The sequence below is a fragment of the Littorina saxatilis genome, linkage group LG3 (assembly GCF_037325665.1).
Source record: "Littorina saxatilis isolate snail1 linkage group LG3, US_GU_Lsax_2.0, whole genome shotgun sequence".
NCBI classification, from domain to species: Eukaryota; Metazoa; Mollusca; class Gastropoda; order Littorinimorpha; family Littorinidae; genus Littorina; species Littorina saxatilis.
In genome coordinates, this window is record NC_090247.1 from 75,970,316 (window position 1) to 75,990,415 (window position 20,100).

At 42.5% G+C, this 20,100-nt stretch overlaps 1 long non-coding RNA gene across 1 annotated transcript; it reads left to right on the forward strand.

Moving 5' to 3' along the window:
- The first annotated feature begins 20 nt into the window (after nt 1–20).
- LOC138963288 (uncharacterized) lies at nt 21–5,040 on the forward strand. Its single transcript, XR_011454768.1, has 2 exons — nt 21–3,273; nt 3,464–5,040. It is a non-coding gene; the product is annotated as an uncharacterized lncRNA (long non-coding RNA).
- Nucleotides 5,041–20,100: the final 15,060 nt, after the last annotated feature.

Consider the following 20,100-nt stretch of genomic DNA (forward strand, 5'->3'; position numbering starts at 1 on the left):
CCCCCCCCCCCCCCGTTGCTTTGGTGTGTAGCCCAAACCTATTACACAGCCAGTGTTTTTAGATCTTCTTCATGATGCAAGTTACACATGTAAAGTATGTGTGCTTAATACGGTCAAGTTTCTTCGTTTCTGTTTATTTTTTCCTGGTGTGTTCTGGTTGAGCCCTATACTTGGTGGGGACTAGTTGTGAAAAGTGATGCAGACCTGGGAACCCCTGTTTTGGACTTGGAGCATTCTCAAGCAAACTTGGTGTATTTTCAGAAAAATGAGCGTACTCCACACAGCATTTGAACATCCATGATTCAAACATATTTTACTTGCGTCCGTCGCTCCGTTAATTAAAACAAATCCTTCTTTCAATGTTTACTGACAAAAACTGTAATCATGTGTCGAAATACTGGATCGGCTTCGGGATACGCTTGTGAAGAAAAGTAGTCTATGAATTGTTTTTGTCGTATTTATTTTCCACCGACCGTACTGCTCGTATTCAAGACAATCATGCGTACAAAATACGGCGAAATCGTATGGCTACCCAGGTCTGGTGATGGATGAGACCAAAATTGACATGTTTTTTTTAACACTTTTATCAAAATGCCAGCAAGTGTTCTTCACGTAGCATATAGCCTGAAGATTATTGGATTTCTAATCAAATGCAAACACTGCAGAATCTGCTTGCTACTGTCAAGATGATTTTGGGGATGACATTATCAATCAATCAATCAATGACGCTTATATCGCGCATATTCCGTGGGTACAGTTCTAGGCGCTCTGCAGTGATGCCGTGTGAGATGAAATTTTATACGGCCAGTAGATTGCAGCCATTTCGGCGCATATTTACCTTTCACGGCCTATTATTCCAAGTCACACAGGTATAGGTAGACAATTATTAACTGTGCCTAAGCAATTTTGCCAGGAAAGACCCTTTTGTCAATTGTGGGATCTTTAACGTGCACACCCAATGTAGTGTACACGGGGGGGAGGTTCGGACACCGAAGAGAGTCTGCACACAAAGTTGACTCTGTGAAATAAATTTCCGCCGAACCTGGGATCGAACTCACGCTGACAGCGGCCAACTGAATACAAATCCAGCGCGCTACCAACTGAGCTATTTCCATTCCACAGCGCTCAAAATCTCATATATAGTGCTCTGCACAACTTTCAGTTACTGTGGGGCTGTTTTTAAAACAAGTGTGACATTGAAACTAGCTCTAGTTGGAACTTAGTCTTGAGAAAAAGCGACAACTTGTTGAATGGAGAAAATTAGTTCATCTTGTGAAAATGTTGCGTTGACAGAGTTTTTGTTACCATTAGGTTTATTCTGGCATTTATTATTGCACAAAAACTATTGTTCCGTATCGAAGTCTTGGTATTTTACCTTGTGCCTAGTTTTCCGTGAAATCCAAGACTACGTGCTTGGAATATGTAAATGTGTACATAGTTCTTTGCTTGATGATTTTACAAAATGAAGTTGGTGTTTGTGTACATCAACTGAACGTGTGTATGTGCTATGGGTTATGTCTAGTGTGTATGTGCTATGGTTTATGTCTAGTGTGTATGTGCTATGGTTTATGTCTAGTGTGTATGTGCTATGGGTTATGTCTAGTGTGTATGTGCTATGGGTTATGTCTAGTGTGTATGTGTGGTATGGGTTATGTCTAGTGTGTATGTGTGGTATGGGTTATGTCTAGTGTGTATGTGTGGTATGGGTTATGTCTAGTGTGTATGTGTGGTATGGGTTATGTCTAGTGTGTATGTGTGCTATGGTTTATGTCTAGTGTGTATGTGTGCTATGGGTTATGTCTAGTGTGTATGTGTGCTATTTATTTATTTTATTTATTTTTATTTTTATTTTTTATTTACGAGGATTTATATCGCGCACGTATCTCACCACACAAGGCGACTCAAGGGTTATGTCTAGTGTGTATGTGCTATGGTTTATGTCTAGTGTGTATGTGTGGTATGGGTTATGTCTAGTGTGTATGTGTGGTATGGGTTATGTCTAGTGTGTATGTGCTATGATTTATGTCTAGTGTGTATGTGTGCTATGGTTTATGTCTAGTGTGTATGTGTGGTATGGGTTATGTCTAGTGTGTATGTGGTATGGGTTATGTCTAGTGTGTATGTGCTATGGGTTATATCTAGTGTGTATGTGTGGTATGGGTTATGTCTAGTGTGTATGTGTGGTATGGGTTATGTCTAGTGTGGTATGGGTTATGTCTAGTGTGTATGTGTGGTATGGGTTATGTCTAGTGTGTATGTGCTATGGTTTATGTCTAGTGTGTATGTGCTATGGGTTATGTCTAGTGTGTATGGGTTATGTCTAGTGTGTATGTGCTGTGGGTTATGTCTAATGTGTATGTGTGCTATGGTTTATGTCTAGTGTGTATGTGGTATGGGTTATGTCTAGTGTGTATGTGTGGTATGGGTTATGTCTTGTGTGTATGTGTGGTATGGGTTATGTCTAGTGTGTATGTGTGGTATGGTTTATGTCTAGTGTGTATGTGTGGTATGGGTTATGTCTAGTGTGTATGTGTGGTGTGGGTTATGTCTAGTGTGTATGTGTGGTATGGGTTATGTCTAGTGTGTATGTGTGCTATGGGTTATGTCTAGTGTGTATGTGTGCTATGGTTTATGTCTAGTGTGTATGTGCTGTGGTTTATGTCTAGTGTGTATGTGCTATGGTTTATGTCTAGTGTGTATGTGTGGTATGGGTTATGTCTAGTGTGTATGTGTGGTATGGGTTATGTCTAGTGTGTATGTGGTATGGGTTATGTCTAGTGTGTATGTGTGCTATGATTTATGTCTAGTGTGTATGTGTGCTATGGTTTATGTCTAGTGTGTATGTGTGGTATGGGTTATGTTTAGTGTGTATGTGTGGTATGGTTTATGTCTAGTGTGTATGTGTGGTATGGGTTATGTCTAGTGTGTATGTGTGGTATGGGTTATGTCTAGTGTGTATGTGCTATGGGTTATGTCTAGTGTGTATGTGTGCTATGGGTTATGTCTAGTGTGTATGTGTGCTATGGTTTATGTCTAGTGTGTATGTGTGCTATGGGTTATGTCTAGTGTGTATGTGTGGTATGGGTTATGTCTAGTGTGTATGTGCTATGGGTTATGTCTAGTGTGTATGTGCTATGGGTTATGTCTATTTATTCATTTATTTTTAAATCAGTGTCTCCACTCCTTTCTTGTTTCTTTCCCTGGAATTATTTTTATGTGCATAGTACATGAAAGCAGCATCAACTAGTTTTGCTCCAAAGAGTTAAAAGTAAGGTAACCAGTTAAAAGTAAGGTAACCAGTCAAAAGTAAGGTAACCAGTTAAAAGTAAGGTAACCAGTTAAAAGTAAGGTAACCAGTTAAAAGTAAGGTAACCAGTTAAAAGTAAGGTAACCAGTTAAAAGTAAGGTAACCAGTTAAAAGTAAGGTAACCAGTTAAAAGTAAGGTAACCAGTCAAAAGTAAGGTAACCAGTTAAAAGTAAGGTAACCAGTTAAAAGTAAGGTAACCGTACGTTTTTCTTTTTTTTGTTGCTTTCGCTCTCTCTCTTTCTCTCTCTAAGAAAAGGCATAGCCCTAAAACTTAATCCTTGTGAAATAAAGTTCAATTCAATTCAATTCAATTGTCCCTCTCTCTCTCTATTTCTCTCTCTCTCTCTCTAGCTTGGCATAAGAATTATTGTAGTATTGTATGAAAGTTAGATTTATCAGTAACAAACTTAACAGATTTTATTCCTTGGTGAGCCATCAAATGCAATGGGAACTGTTTCAAGCATGATATACAGTGGAACTCCCTTAAATGTCCTCCTTTTTGAGACCCAATTTTCTTACATGTTGTGTTGATAGCCTCTCTAAATGTACACATATTTTAAGACTCCCTCCTTTTTAAGACCTGATTTTCTTAGATTTGTGAAGGTCAAAACAAAAGGGGGTTCCACCGTATCTTTCATGATAACATGTACTTGAATCATTTAAAACTATGTCAGCTAAAGGTTGCTGAACATTTAATCAGGGAGAATGGTTATAACTAACACCTTTTATATCGTTGCTCAAATTCTGAGACATACATGGTTTTAGTAATCACCATTTTTGTTAAATATGATTTAAAAGAGTGTTTTATTTTAAGGTTGGAAAGTGAGTTGGTATTGTGTTAAATATTCACCACCAGTTGACAGTTTACTTATGGTTTATTTTTGTTGAGAGGAGACTGTAGTTTTGACAGAGGAGCAGGCGTGCAAGACGGGGAATAATACTTGAGTTAGATTTTAATCTGTGATTGAATGATTAGTTCAAATCACAAACTACATTTCACAAAACTAGGCATTGCATTTTATTTACTGTAAAGTGTTTTATTGTGGGTTGTTTCTATTGGTTTACATTTTATGGTACAGTTTGTCTCCTGAGAGTAAAGCAAGTTGTTATACATATTTTATACCCCCCGCGGGTTAGGGGGAAGAATTTACCCGATGCTCCCCAGCATGTCGTAAGAGGCGACTAACGGATTCTGTTTCTCCTTTTACCCTTGTTAAGTGTTTCTTGTATAGAATATAGTCAATGTTTGTAAAGATTTTAGTCAAGCAGTATGTAAGAAATGTTAAGTCCTTTGTACTGGAAACTTGCATTCTCCCAGTAAGGTCATATATTGTACTACGTTGCAAGCCCCTGGAGCAATTTTTTGATTAGTGCTTTTGTGAACAAGAAACAATTAACAAGTGGCTCTATCCCATCTCCCCCCTTTCCCCGTCGCGATATAACCTTGAACGGTTGAAAACGACGTTAAACACCAAATAAAGAAAGAAAGATACATATTTTATTTTGCTCTCCATCAGAAGAGGATTGGAAAGAACCTTCTCAACGTTTTCATTCTCTTCCTAAATCCACTTGCTGTTCTGTTTTGCAGGTGAAGTTGTTGTTCAGGTTAAAGAATGATAAAAAGTACAATCACAGTTAAGGCCAAGTGATTGGATCATGGATGTCAGAAATCAGAATGTGTTGTTTTGTTTTGACTCGTGATTAACTTGTTGAGTAAATGATTACGACTCAGTTTTGTTTCAGAGTTTATAGATTCTTTTTGAATGTGCACGTGCCACAACTATTCATTTGAATATCACAACAGGTCTTGTGTGTGTGTGTGTGTGTGTGTGTGTGTGTGTGTGTGTGTCCCAAATCTTCTCCTTCTCCCCTCTACTCTCTTTTCTTTCTGTCTCAAACACACACACACACACACTCACACACTCACACACACACACACACTCACACACATACACACACACACACACTCACACACACACACTCACACACGCACACACACACACACACACACACACACACACACACACACACACACACACACACACACACACACACACACACACACACACACACACACACACTCACACATGAGCAAATGCAGCGCACACATTCAGGTGTACAATTCGTAATAATTATTTTTGATATTCGATATATCAGTTTATAAAATGCAAGGCATTTGGTTTTTTACATTTAATTTAAGTTGAACCAAGTAATAAATTGTGAACAGGGACCTGAACAATAATGAAGAGAAGAAATAACCGTCACATTTTTAAGACACACACATACGCACACGCACGGGCATTCATGTATGCAGCTTGCTAAGCACAGCTATGGTGACTTGAAAGAAACAACAAAAAAAAGGAAAAGAAACAAGAGTGCCACTGACTTTACCTCTGAACAGTCTCTTTTATTTTATAATGATCGGATAACGAAGTTATGATTTTATATTACAGTCTAAAATTACATACATCAAAAGCTGCTTTTTTAAAATCCAGTCTCTTCCAAGGGAGATAATAACTAAGCAAGGAATATGTCTGCCTTGTCGACAGAGTTGTCGTTAGTGGAACGCGGTACAGTCTAACGAGTAAGATCCTATCTAATGTTCTCCTAACTCTGAATTAAACTCGCCCATGTCATAGATCAAAGAAAACATCTGTGCCTATTAATGGATGTAATCGCTTTCCAAGATCCTCGCCTTGCTGAACTAGCTAGGTTTGTCGGGAACCAACTCAAATACAGCTACGGTACAGGGCAGTCATTCACATTTTGTGATGAGGGTAGGGGTGATTTGATGCCGGTGTAACACGAAATTTTTACTCCACAAAAAATTTACTCCAGAGTAAAAATTTCGTACGACGCGGGCGAAGAGATAATGCCAATATGTGATTTCGCGCAAACGAATGTTGCGCTACCCTCCCTCCACCCCTTCCACCATCAAGACTAACAGGGGACAAGGGAGTAAACATTTCGTACACCTGGCATGGGAAGTTAAATTGCTCGTGTTAGGGTGAAGTAATTTATTCGTTGTTTATTCGTCAGGGGAGTAACATTTTCAAACGAAATGTTGACTCAAAACACACCTGTCGTTGGAAGTAATTTTCTCGTGTAATGGGGGAGTACTTTTTTCGTAAAGGGAGTAACATTTTCGTACGAAATTTTTACTCCGGAGTAAAAATCTCGTGGGAGTAATTTTCTTGTGTTACACCAGGGAATACGACGAAATTGAAGAGGTAGCACGCATATTACGCTGTAAAGGTTAAAGACTATCACAGTAGTAAAAAGTATATACAAAACAGCGTAGTAAAATGAAGGATCAGACTATGTTAACGGCGAAGCACTTCAAAAAGAGAACTTTAATAAAATAAAATAAAATTAAAAAAAAAGAAGAAAAAAAAAGAGAAGAAAAATACATCCAAAGAAAGCTTTAAAAATAAACCCTCCAATGAACGCCCGTTCGAAGAGAGAGAGAGAGAGAGAGAGAGAGAGAGAGAGAGAGAGAGAGAGAGAGAGAGAGAGAGAGAGAGAGAGAGAGAGAGAGAGAGAGAGAGAGAGAGAGAGAGAGAGAGAGAGAGAGAAAGGGAGAGAGAGAGAGTGAGACTGGCTGATCCTTAATCGCGGATCTAAAAAGGATAAACAGGTTTAAAGTTTGAGAGTCCGAGAGAAAGAGAGAGAGCGGGGGAGAGATAGAGAGAGAGTGAGAGAAGGGGGGGGGGGGGGGGAGGGGGAGAGATGGGATGTGAAATAAAGGCGGTACATGGGCACCTCCCACCCTCCTCCTACACACACACACAAACACACTTACATTCCAGAACAAGAACTCGGTCCTCATCTTATGTCATTTCTCAGATTGAAATATTAAAGTTAATTTGATTTCATTTGATCAGGTAATCATCGCAAGTGGATTCAGTTTTTTTTAAATTTCTTTAAACCGTTCGAATTCATTGTATAGTAGTTCCCTTGTAACAAAAAAAAACTAGTCCTGTGATATACACATTAACTCTGTAACCGTCTCGGGCTGGGCGAGCATGGTTCAGACAGTAGCTGTGAGCAGCGTGGCCAAGTTCTGCTAGCGTTCACGTCATACTCTACTGGCACATCAAATATCCTGGTACATGTGTAACACTTAAGCTTGATATTAATTAGACACGAAGGTGGCTGGACGAAGCTTTGGCGATGAATTTTCGGTTAGAAGTCGACTTGGGGCTCAACGAAGGACAGCCTTCAGGGGTTGTTAATCATAAGAACAGGATGCTGATTGTGTCATTTTTCAGCTGGTCATCTGTCGCCTAAAGACAGGCCACTGACAAGTCCATCCTCTCCAATGTGTCCACGCAGAGAAGCGCTGGTCATCTGTCGCCTAAAGACAGGCCACTGACAAGTCCATCCTCTCCAATGTGTCCACGCAGAGAAGCGCTGGTCATCTGTCGCCTAAAGACAGGCCACTGACAAGTCCATCCTCTCCAATGTGTCCACGCAGAGAAGCGCTGGTCATCTGTCGCCTAAAGACAGGCCACTGACAAGTCCATCCTCTCCAATGTGTCCACGCAGAGAAGCGCTGGTCATCTGTCGCCTAAAGACAGGCCACTGACAAGTCCATCCTCTCCAATGTATCCACGCAGAGAAGCGCTGGTCATCTGTCGCCTAAAGACAGGCCACTGACAAGTCCATCCTCTCCAATGTGTCCACGCAGAGAAGCAGATTGTTTTCTTGTTCTGCATTCATGGGCTGCAACTCCCACGCACACTTGTGTGTTTGCACGAGCGGGATTTGACGTGAACGACCGTTTCCCCATGCCATTTAGACAGTGAACTGACGACCGTTTCCCCATGCCATTTAGACAGTGAACTGACGACCGTTTCCCCATGCCATTTAGACAGTGAACTGACGACCGTTTCCCCATGCCATTTAGACAGTGAACTGACGACCGTTTCCCCATGTCATTTAGACAGTGAACTGACGACCGTTTCCCCATGCCATTTAGACAGTGAACTGACGACCGTTTCCCCATGCCATTTAGACAGTGAACTGACGACCGTTTCCCCATGCCATTTAGACAGTGAACTGACGACCGTTTCCCCATGCCATTTAGACAGTGAACTGACGACGGTTTCCCCATGCCATTTAGACAGTGAACTGACGACCGTTTCCCCATGCCACTTAGACAGCCACACTCAGATTTCGGCCGGGAAGAAACAGAACAGAACGCAGAACACATCCTCCATGACTGTAGGAACCACCGACAGCCGAGGGAGGAGACTTGGCAAAGCCTCACCTTCTTTGACGACACATTGCACGGGCCTTGACGACACATTGCACGGGCCTTGACGACACATTGCACGGGCCTTGACGACACATTGCACGGGCCTTGACGACACATTGCACGGGCCTTGACGACACATTGCACGGGCCTTGACGACACATTGCACGGGCCTTGACGACACATTGCACGGGCCTTGACGACACATTGCACGGGCCTTGACGACACATTGCACGGGCCTTGACGACACATTGCACGGGCCTTGACGACACATTGCACGGGCCTTGACGACACATTGCACGGGCCTTGACGACACATTGCACGGGCCTTGACGACACATTGCACGGGCCTTGACGACACATTGCACGGGCCTTGACGACACATTGCACGGGCCTTGACGACACATTGCACGGGCCTTGACGACACATTGCACGGGCCTTGACGACACATTGCACGGGCCTTGACGACACATTGCACGGGCCTTGACGACACATCGCACGGGCCTGGAGACCAGACAGAAGACGACAATCTTCATCTTGAGTACTGATCTAGTGACAGCCACACGAGGTCAAGAAGAAGCTTAGTGCCACCCCATCCTGAACTCAGGTCAAATTGAGTTCGGCTCATTCTCTCCCTGACAGGATGGCTTGAGTTTCCTTGTCTGGCAAGAAAACCCATTTTTTTTAAATCTTTTTTTTTTTTTTATTATTTTTTTTTTACATATTTAGAGCTTTTTGTAATGTATTATTGATATAAGCAGATTCGCGATCGTCGATAATGATTTTTCATGGTGTTTTGTAATTTTTAAATTACAAAGGAATTGATATGTAAGACAGTTTCAAGCGAGCTATTTTTCGCGGCTGTATTTACTGTGCAAACAACTCTAAATATGGCAAAAGTGTCACGTGATAATCAACCGTTTGGTTTTGTCGCTCGCTGGAGCAGACGATTTTTTTGACAGTGATGCAACCATATATTACGGTCTCCTTCCGGCAGCAGTCCCAAAATTTCGACTTGTTTTGACCTTAGAACGATGTCTTTATCATAACTGTGAAGAACAGAACGGAGATCACTGTCGAAGTCGGCCAATCTGCAATCATTTTCGTCTCGCGAACACTGATCTCATCAGTGCTCGCGAAAACCATATAGGAGATAACTCTGTATTTTTGTTTTGATAGATTCGCGTAGGACTGTAGCGTCCGGTCAGGGAGAGAATGAGCCGAACTCATTTTGACCTGAGTTCAGGATGAGTGCCCCCCAAGACAAGCTGTAGGGACCCGTGGAGGCTCTGCAGAAGACCACCAACTTCATCTCCAGAGCTGAAATCCGACTGTAAAAGGCGATCGACAAGGAGACCTTTCACTTGCGTTTCAAGTTTTCATCGTCTGTTGACGTCATGGCTTTGACGTCAATGACGTCAGACATCCCTGACGTCACTGCGACCTGTGGCAGAGAAGCGTTTTTGCTTTCAACTTTCCACAGAGCTTAAATACCGACAACATCAATCCATCATCCTCTCTGAGTTTTTTGGAAGTCACCGTAGAGCTTGACGTTGCATCCTGACTATCAGTGACGTCAGGTGTCACATGATCAGCATCAGACCGGGGCACGGAGTAATGTCCCTTGAAGATGAGTATCTGGCTTTGCAACACTCGTTCCTGCCAGTCGTTATCACTTGCACAATCTTCCACTAGTTCCGGGAGAGGCGGGGGCAGGGGGAGATCCACGAACGATGATTCCATGAAGGTGATGTTGTCCAGTATGTCACTGAACTCTGGGCTGACGTCATCAGGAACAACGTGGCTGCCTCCATGAGTTGAATCGTTATGATTGTCCACGTTATGTCTGGACGCTTTCGAAATGGACATCTTTGGCTTTTGACTAGTCCCCTAATGATTGCGATTCGATTTTGTTCTTGACTTTTTATCGTGTTCTTGAAGGTTGAAGCTGACGCGAGTTGTTCTGGTGTTTGGGGAGATACGGTTATTGTCGGCTGCAAAGCCTGTCTCAAGCTGTCGTTTGGCAGCGTCGTTGTCGCGGTCGGTGGTGGTGATGGTGGGGATGTGGTTGTACCTGTCGGAGTTGCTGTCAGCATGGTCAGGACTCCGACGCAGCTTGTCATACTCCAGCTTGACGCCGTGCTGGCTGGGCGAGAGGTGTGACGCGCTGTGTCCGTGCTCGGGGTGCTGGCTGTGAACGATGTCCACCGAGTGGTAGTGGTTGGGCTGGCTTTCCTGGGTCTCACGAATCTTCACCCTCTTGGAGTTCTCCTGGCTGGTCGCTCCCTTGACATCAGCTGTACTGGCGTTTCTTGCTGCCGTTGTGCTGCTGTCCTCCCTGGATTTTAGATTGCTTTGTGTGAGCGGTTTTGAGAACCCGCGGTCTTCAGTCCTCTGTCGGTCCGCTTCGTGTTGTTCGTTTGTCTCCCTGCCTCCCTCTCCGGAGAAACTCCCTGTGTCCCTGTCATTGAAGCCCCCGGAGTGTGGATGAAGATGCCGCGGTCGCTGTCTGATTTCAGGATGAAGTTGGTTTTCACGTCATTGCCCACCTTGTCGAGAGGGATGTCATTTTTGTGCGCGGCGTTGATGACGTTATTGAGAGTCGTGACGCGGTAGGGTTTGGTGCTTGGTGCGGGTTTTGCTCGCCAGGGACAGAGGTACAAGCTTGTCGGTTCTGCAATGACACGGTGAGGGAGGATTGACTGATGAAGCAGCACGAGAAAGCCTAAATTATTCTTACATCAAGAGAGAGAGAGAGAGAGAGAGAGAGAGAGAGAGAGAGAGAGAGAGAGAGAGAGAGAGAGAGAGAGAGAGAGAGAGAGAGAGAGAGAGAGGAAAGAAGAAGAAGAAGAAGAAGAAGAAGAAGAAGAAGAAGTTCGCCAAGGACAATAACACTACTATGTGTCATGCTTCATGTTCTTCTATCAGTACATAGCAGCAAATAACATTCCCTCCTTGTCTAACTTTTTCCAGCACCGTCTAACTCGAAATCTTCATGACGTACGCTAATCTTGTACTGACGAAAGTACTGTGACACCCTGCTGTACTGACGAAAGTACTGTGACACCCTGCTGTACTGACGAAAGTACTGTGACACCCTGCTGTACTGACGAAAGTACTGTGACACCCTGCTGTACTGACGAAAGTACTGTGACACCCTGCTGTACTGACGAAAGTACTGTGACACCCTGCTGTACTGACGAAAGTACTGTGACACCCTGCTGTGCGAAGAAAACAAGCCTTCAGCGCAAGTAAGCGGACGAGAAAAAAAAAGAGTAATAAAAGCTGTGCATGTACATTCAAAGGGAGCGAGAAACGCAGGACTGACGAAGGCTGACCTCTTCAGATAGACGAAAGTGACGACGACAGCGACGACGACGACACCTGTCGTCATGACAACAGCCAGAATCATCCGCGCCGTTTTCTCGCTTCCTGAAAAAAAAAAGAAAAAAAGAACTATGTTATTGAATGAAACGCTCGTTGGCGTTGGATACAAAAGGTCACTGGTCAAATCGTCGAGGTAGAAAAGGTCGTCAAAATGTCGAGGGTGACATTGAAGGTCGAAGGCCTAATCGAACTGACCTTATTGACTGTCGAACTGACCTTATTGACTGTAACAAAAGAATACACTTTACTTTCCACTAGAAGGAATGCATTAAAGTGGACCATTGTCCTTGACACATCTAAACGTGCCTGTCAATTATTTTAAACGTACGTTTGTGGTATAAGATTATTAAGGAACTCAATACGACTTCTTCTTCTTCTTCTGCGTTCGTGGGCTGCAACTCCCATGTACACTCGTGGATATTTACGTGTATGACCGTTTTTACCCCGCCATTTAGGCAGCCATACGCCGCTTTCGGAGGAAGCATGCTGGGTATTTTCGTGTTTCTATAACCCACCGAACTCTGACATGGATAACAGGATCTTTTCTGTGCTCACTTGGTCTTGTGCTTGCGTGTATACACGAAGGGGGTTAAGTCACTAGCAGGTCTGCACATAAGTTGACCTGGGAGATCGGAAAAATCTCCACACTTAACCCACCAGGTCGGCCGCGGCCGGGATTCGAACCCTCAAACTTCCGATTAAGAGGCCGACGTCTTACCACCCCGCCACAGCGCCCGTCTGCTCAATACGACAATAAAGCATCGTACTCATACATGTGTGTGTTTATGTGTGTGTGTGTGTGTGTGTGTGTGTGTGTGTGTGTGTGTGTGTGTATGTGTGTGTGTGTGTGTATGTATGTGTGTGTTTGTGTGTGTATAAGTGTGTGTGCGTGCCTGCGTGCGTGGTGCGTGCGTGTGGGTGTGATATTTACAATGCATCCCTCGACATTTGCAGTTGTCCTGATATTCCCGAAAAAAGAGACAATAGTGTATTATAATGCAGAATGGTAACCCGAGCTTCTGCTGTCGACATCTTTTCGCACTGAACCTTTTGTAGCTCTTGACGGTTTGACTCTCGATCAAATGTCCTCGACTAGTTGTGCCTCGATGTTTTGGTTATCGACATTTTGGAAATGGAACAAGGGATTGCGGATGAGAGGTACTAAAACAAGATTACAATACAAATGTACTCACCAGAAAACAGCAACAAGATATTTTTTCCTTATTGCTGTTTTCTGGTGAGTTCATTTTGTATCGACATTTTGGTTCTCTTCCAACTTTCACAAGCATTAGGCAACTACTCTACTAAATGGTCTGACCGGTTCACCACACACATATCCGTTCCGATAAAACTCCCATCAAATTGTCTGGACACCTTGTTGATCCTAACGCTTTGGCTGCCACTAGTGATAGTGATCACCATGAATCCATGAATCCCGTCACAGAGAGCGAGAGAGAGAGCGAGAGAGAGAGAGAGAGAGAGAGAGAGAGAGAGAGAGAGAGAGAGAGAGATTGATTGATTGATTGATTGATTAAACTTTATTACAGAAGGATGGAGATTTTAGGCATTGCCTAGTCTTACAATCTGTCCTTGCAAACAAAGACGAGAACAAAACAACACATGAAAAGAGTATATGGACACTACGAATTTGACGAAACATACATATGGTAATACGTAACATTCAAAAGCAAATCAAAAGTTATAGATTAACTAAATAAAAACTATGAAGTATAAAGATAGCAAAAGTAACAATGATAATAGCAATGAAGGCAATGATGATGATTTCATGATAATAAGATTAATAACAATAAAATAATAATAATGATAATGATAACACTAATAATAATAACAATAATGACAATAATAATAATGAGTGCAAAGTTACGTTCAATAAGAACATGAGGTCCTGAATAAAAACAACAACAGCAAGCAAACAAATAGCAAGTCAAGTGTAGAAAAACAACAATCATAAAAAGAGAATCGTATCCCGTATCTTTTTCCATGCATAAATTGCATACACGCATGCTAATATACATGTGAAGCTATAAGAACTCTTATGTATTGATTACATTAGGGTGGTTTAAGATATCGGAATAAACCAATTTACGAGAGAGAGAGAGAGAGAGAGAGAGAGAGAGAGAGAGAGAGAGAGAGAGAGAGAGAGAGAGAGAGAGAGAGAGAGAGAATCTGAAACTGAACTTTATTACCAAAAGGATAGAGGTTTTAGGCAAAGCCTATAATCTTACAACCTGTCCCTTATATACAAACACTTAATACAGACGCACAGAATATAGATAGTAAGAAGGAAAAAGGTTATAGTTTCTTACAGACGTACATAATGTAAATAGTAAAAAGAAAAAGGGTTATGAGAGAGAGAGACAGAGAGAGAGACAGAGAGAGAGAGACAGAGAGAGAGAAAGAGACAGAGACAGAGACAGAGAGAGAGAGAAATAGAGAGAGAAAGAGACAGAGACAGAGAGAGAGACAGAGAGAGAGAGAGAGGAGAGAGAGAGAGAGAGAGAGAGAGAGAAAGACAGACAGACAGACAGACAGACAGAGAGTGAAAGTGAGAGTGAGAGTGAGACTGAACTTTATATTACAAGGATAAAGATAAGAGAGCTTGCAGACGTCATCACATTATGCGCGTTATCCATGGCTTTAAATCGAAAAAACGTTAACTGAAACTTCATCCACAACATCGGTACTGCTGACTTTATTTGCTGTTGTTGTTGTGGTTGTTGTTGTTGTTGTGGTGGTTGTTAACAATGTTTGGTTACTGTCCACGTGTGTTACGTCTAAACCTGTCTGGATGTGCATTTGTGTACTCCACCCCATCATATCAGGTACACCTCATTTTCTTTGTCTTTTATTTCACCATCTTTTTTTCTGCCATCTTTGAAGGAGCATTATGTACAACCGAAGCTAGTTATTCTTCTCTTCGTCATCTTGATCTGTCTGTTGTATGTCTGGTTCGTCCACTTCAAAGAAAGATAGATCTGAGTTCTAGTTAATGTTTCATTTAGTCAATACTTTAACGTTCCATAAACGAATCATTCTTGTTTTGTTTAAAAAAAAAATTAAATTCTGCTAGCACACTTACCTCTGCCTTGTGTCCTTGACGACCCTGCGAGTCCCGCTGCGTGTGTCCCATGACAGCAGCTTTCGTTGCCTTGGCAACAAGAACTGTTTCCCTCATATGTGATATAAACCGGCAAGGTGCTGACTTTCGTTTGTGCATTGTTGATGGTGAATGCATGTTAATTTATTTTTAATATACTTTCTTATGTGATAACCAATGTGCTGTATTTTCTCAGTTTTGCTGATGTTATACGCTTGGTACATATATTTACTCATTTTCCTTAAATAACATGTGATAACATTACTTCATAGCTAAGCACATGATTTTACCTATGGCACAACACAAATCTCTAGCCTCCCTCTCTGAGATGCGTTTGAAGACAGACTGTTAAAAGAGAATAAATGTATGTACATAATTATGATAGAATATTGATGTATGAATTGAAGAAATGTATAAGAACACAAGAATATATGAATGACAAAGAACAAATGTTTATTTTTGAATGTTTTATGTATGTTTTATTACGGACACTAAAGCTCAGCAATGCAATTTCTCTTTTAGAGATTAATAAAGTTATTGTATTGTATTGTATTGTATTGTAAGAGCGGTTGCTGCCACCCTGAGAGATGCCTCCAAGTACTGCCGTACCAGTGACCTGTGTGGGCGGTTCCTCCGTGTGATTGTGGAGGTCAGATGTTGTGGTCACTCTGGGAGGGGAGGTCACTCGGTCCAGTGGCGTTGGTCTGGAGGTGCTGACTGTTCCTGGGTGACCACACACCCCTCGCAGTGCTGCGGAACCTGGTTGCGATTTGTCAAACGAACAGAACGAACAGGATTTTGGTGAAACAGTGAAATACAGATGATGGGGTTAGCAACGTTGGTCGCACAGAACCAACATGATGATTTTGGTGAAACAGTGAAAACTATACAATGATGGTGTCAGCAACAGACAAACCGGTTCTCAGTGGCCCAAGGGTCCCGTCTCTGCTTGACCCTTTGTGTCTTTCAGGACGACCGTTCCACCAGTTTGATCTGTACAACATTTAGCATGGACTTGCATCCAAGGCACTTTTTGATGTTCGTCAATTCATTTTTGTTTCACCAAAGTTACGTTTTTGTTTCACCAAAGTTACGTTTTTGTTTGACCAAAGTTACGTTTTTGTTTGACCAAAGTTACGTTTTTGTTTCACCAAAGTTACGTTTTTGTTTGACCAAAGTTACGTTTTTGTTTCACCAAAGTTACGTTTTTGTTTCACCAAAGTTACGTTTTTGTTTGACCAAAGTTACGTTTTTGTTTCACCAAAGTTACGTTTTTGTTTGACCAAAGTTACGTTTTTGTTTGACCAAAGTTACGTTTTTGTTTCACCAAAGTTACGTTTTTGTTTCACCAAAGTTACGTTTTTGGTTTGAGGATTCTTGTTATTGCATCTTACTTGAAGAGAAAAATGTACATGACAAACTAAGAGAACTTCGTCAATTATTAATTCAACATACGATCCACACACTGTTGTCTGAACATTGGGAAATCCCGACGGCAGGATTGTAGTCTGATTGTAGTCTGATTGTAGTCTGATTGTAGTCTCGACAATCTCTCTCGCTCTGTGTGTGCCTGTAATGGCGGTCAAACATTTGTTCACGTAGTTTCGTTATCCGGCGTCCTACTCACCTCCAACACAAACGCTCATGCTGATTGGTCAAGGTGTGGCCGTCAGATCGAGGCGCACTCCAAACGAGGCTAGTTTGATGGCGGGCAGGGAGTAGGAAGCCGGAGAATTCCTTGTCCCGACTGACACTGCACTGGTTGTGAGGCTGAGTGGTTGAACTAGCAACACGCATGCACACATTGTGAACAAAACAGTTTACACAGACACAGACAGACGCACGCACGCACGCACGCACGTACGCACACACGCTCACACACCGACTGACACTTTCACTCGCACGCACGCACATACACACACTCGCACGCATAAACAGACACACAGACGCACACACAGACGCACACACACACACACACACTGACACACACACACACACATGCAAAAACACACACACATGCAAACACACACACACATACACATGCAAACACACACACACACACACACACACACACACATGCAAACACACACACAAACACACACACTGACACACACACACAAACTGCTGTGTGTGCTTTACCGCCATAAAGACGAACGAAAACAGACTTCATCGCTGGAACAGATTTGCCAGAAGCTAGTTGCAGGTCGATGTGACCAAGTTCAATAACTCAGGGGCGTTAAGTCTGTGACAAGGTGAGAATTATCTATCGTGGCACGTGCTTCCAGTACGGATGTTACATGGCCGCTGATTGGCTGAGTTAACTCGCTATCTTTCTTTGTAATTGACAGCAGGGGATGACACTGTTTCAAGGACGCGAATCCTCGACAATCGTAAATAGTGTAAGATCCGTTCGAGTGCGGGTCATTTTGTGTGCGGTTATTTCATTTTTGTTGTTGTTGTGTGTTTGTTTATTTATCGAAAAATAAGAAAGGTTATACATGTATAATTATAGTCATTGGAACTTTGAATGATAGACACAAAGAAACATTCAGTCAGTGTAGTACGTCGACCTAATGATCTTTGCAGTGAACGGATATTCAAACAATAATGAAACAATGGAAAACCGACACAGATAGACTGGTAACGTTCCAAATTAAAAAACAAAATCTAAAAGACGGAGACAATCGAAAGAAAAAGAACTTTTATCAGTAAAGTGGTGCCTCCTCAATATCGAGATGGCGACAGTTGAACACGAAAGGAATGACCAAAATGAGGAATCTGTGTTTATTAACCCCCTCCCCCCTGCCAGAATCATCTGGGTCACATATCATCCTCATGTGTGTATGTTATCACCGACTTGAATTTTGCTTTTTGGTCTTCCACAACGGACACAGGCGTATGGTGCGGTTGTCGACTGAAGCTACTTAACTGAAAGTCCTATGGTTTCCCTGGTTTCGTGAAACGTCAGACGGCTTGTCCTTAGGAGATAGTTCTCTCTGTCTCAAGATCTCGTTGGAATAACAGGTACTGCTTCTTGTTGCAATACTCTACTGCACACTGACGTCGATCCGTTGTTTTTACCCTGACGTCATCTAACCGGAAACCGCCACGGCGGCCATTTTGCTTCCATCGCTGAGGTTGGTAAGGTGTGAGCTGTGACAGCTTTGTGTGTATCGCGTGGGTGAAAATAATGTTTAAGGGATTAACTAAATTGCTATTTGTATGTAACTCTTTACCACAAGACCTCCATTTAAAAGGTAAAATTACGAAACTTGACCAAAGCTGCGGTTAATACAGTCTGTCCAAAAATTATTTCGAATTTTGCCCTCTGATTTCAAAATACATGTAGTTTAATAATTTAGTTCATAGCATACAACAGTTATAAATGCTACTTGATTGTGCAAGTAGAGAAAATAGGCTTCTTTCATTATATACCAGAAACATCTGTGTGCTGTTAGCTGTCTCAAGGGCGACAACTCCGTCATGTTCGTCAACTGTAAGCTACTTATCTCCCCGGCTGGCATTCTGATAATCCTCGCTCCACAGCTATCGCCAGTTGTCTCTCTGACCGGACGCGACAGTCCTACGCGAATCTATCAAAACCAGAATACAGAGTGATCTCCCATATGTTGTTCACGAGCAGTGTTCGCGAGACGAAAATGATTGCAGATTGGCCGACTTCGACAGTGATGTCCGTTCTGTTCTTCACAGTTATGCTAAAGACATCGTTCTAAGGTCAAAACAAGTCGAAATTTTGGGACTGCTGCCGGAAGGAGACCGTAATATATGGTTGCATCACTGTCAAAAAAATCGTCTGCTCCAGCGAGCGACGAAACCAAACGGTTGATTATCACGTGACACTTATGCAATATTTAGAGTTTTTTGCACAGTAAATACATCCGCGAAAAAATAGCTCGCTTGAAACTGTCTAAAATAAAAATTCCTCTGTAATTCAAAAATTACAAAACACCATGACAAATCATTATCGACGATCGCGAATCTGCTTACATCCATAACACATTACAAAAAGCTCTAAATATGTAAAAAAAAATAAATAAAAAAAAATAAAAAAAAAAATCGGTTTCCTTGCCAGACAAGGAAACTCAAGGCATCCTGTCAGGGAGAGAATGAGCCGAACTCATTTTGACCTGAGGTCAGGATGCCCTGCTGGCTGATGAACACCTCGGGGCACAGTAACGCAGACGACCACTCAGTCCTGGGAGCAATGACTCAGCGAAATGACTGACCCTGTTTGGTTTCCTTGATCCACAGCGTCCGGCATGTCAATATCAACTCTGGTCCAGATAATCATTGTTGAATTTAAAGTGAAAACAACATCCAGGTATGAGGGTAAAGTGCTTAGGACTATAACACTATCGCTAGCGTTGCATGCAACACGGTGGCCTAGTGGTAAGGCGTCCGCCCAGTGAGCGGGAGGTCGTGGGTTCGAACCCCGGCCGGGTCATACCTAAAGACTTTAAAATTGGCAATTTAGTGGCTGCTCCGCCTGGCGTCTGGCATTATGGGGGTTAGTGCTAGGACTGGTTGGTCCGGTGTCAGAATAATGTGACTGGGTGAGACATGAAGCCTGTGCTGCGACTTCTGTCTCGTGTGTGGCGCACCTCATTCGCTGCGTGTCGGAACTGGAATTCCGACACCTGTGTTTAGCGTTGGCCGCGTGCCTGTACTTGAGTTCCGACGGATATCACGAATTTTTAACGGTGTAAACGGTCCTGCTGACCAAGGGAAACAACCCCTGCAATGAACTTATATCTGTCTACAGTGGAACCATTCACTGTAAACAGTTCCTTCCCTTCAATTGTTGGGATTAATTTGATTTTGTTGACGCGTCGACGGTGTGCGACCCACGTGTTTTGACTTTTCCAAGATGGCGGATCGTTCTGCTGACAAGACGTAGTAACTTGAAAAGAGTGCTAGAACTTGTTATTCAGTACGGTTCTGATCTTGACCTTAGTGATGATGATAGTGGAGATGATATTTTAGATTCTGGTGACGAGTTTGTGCCAATGG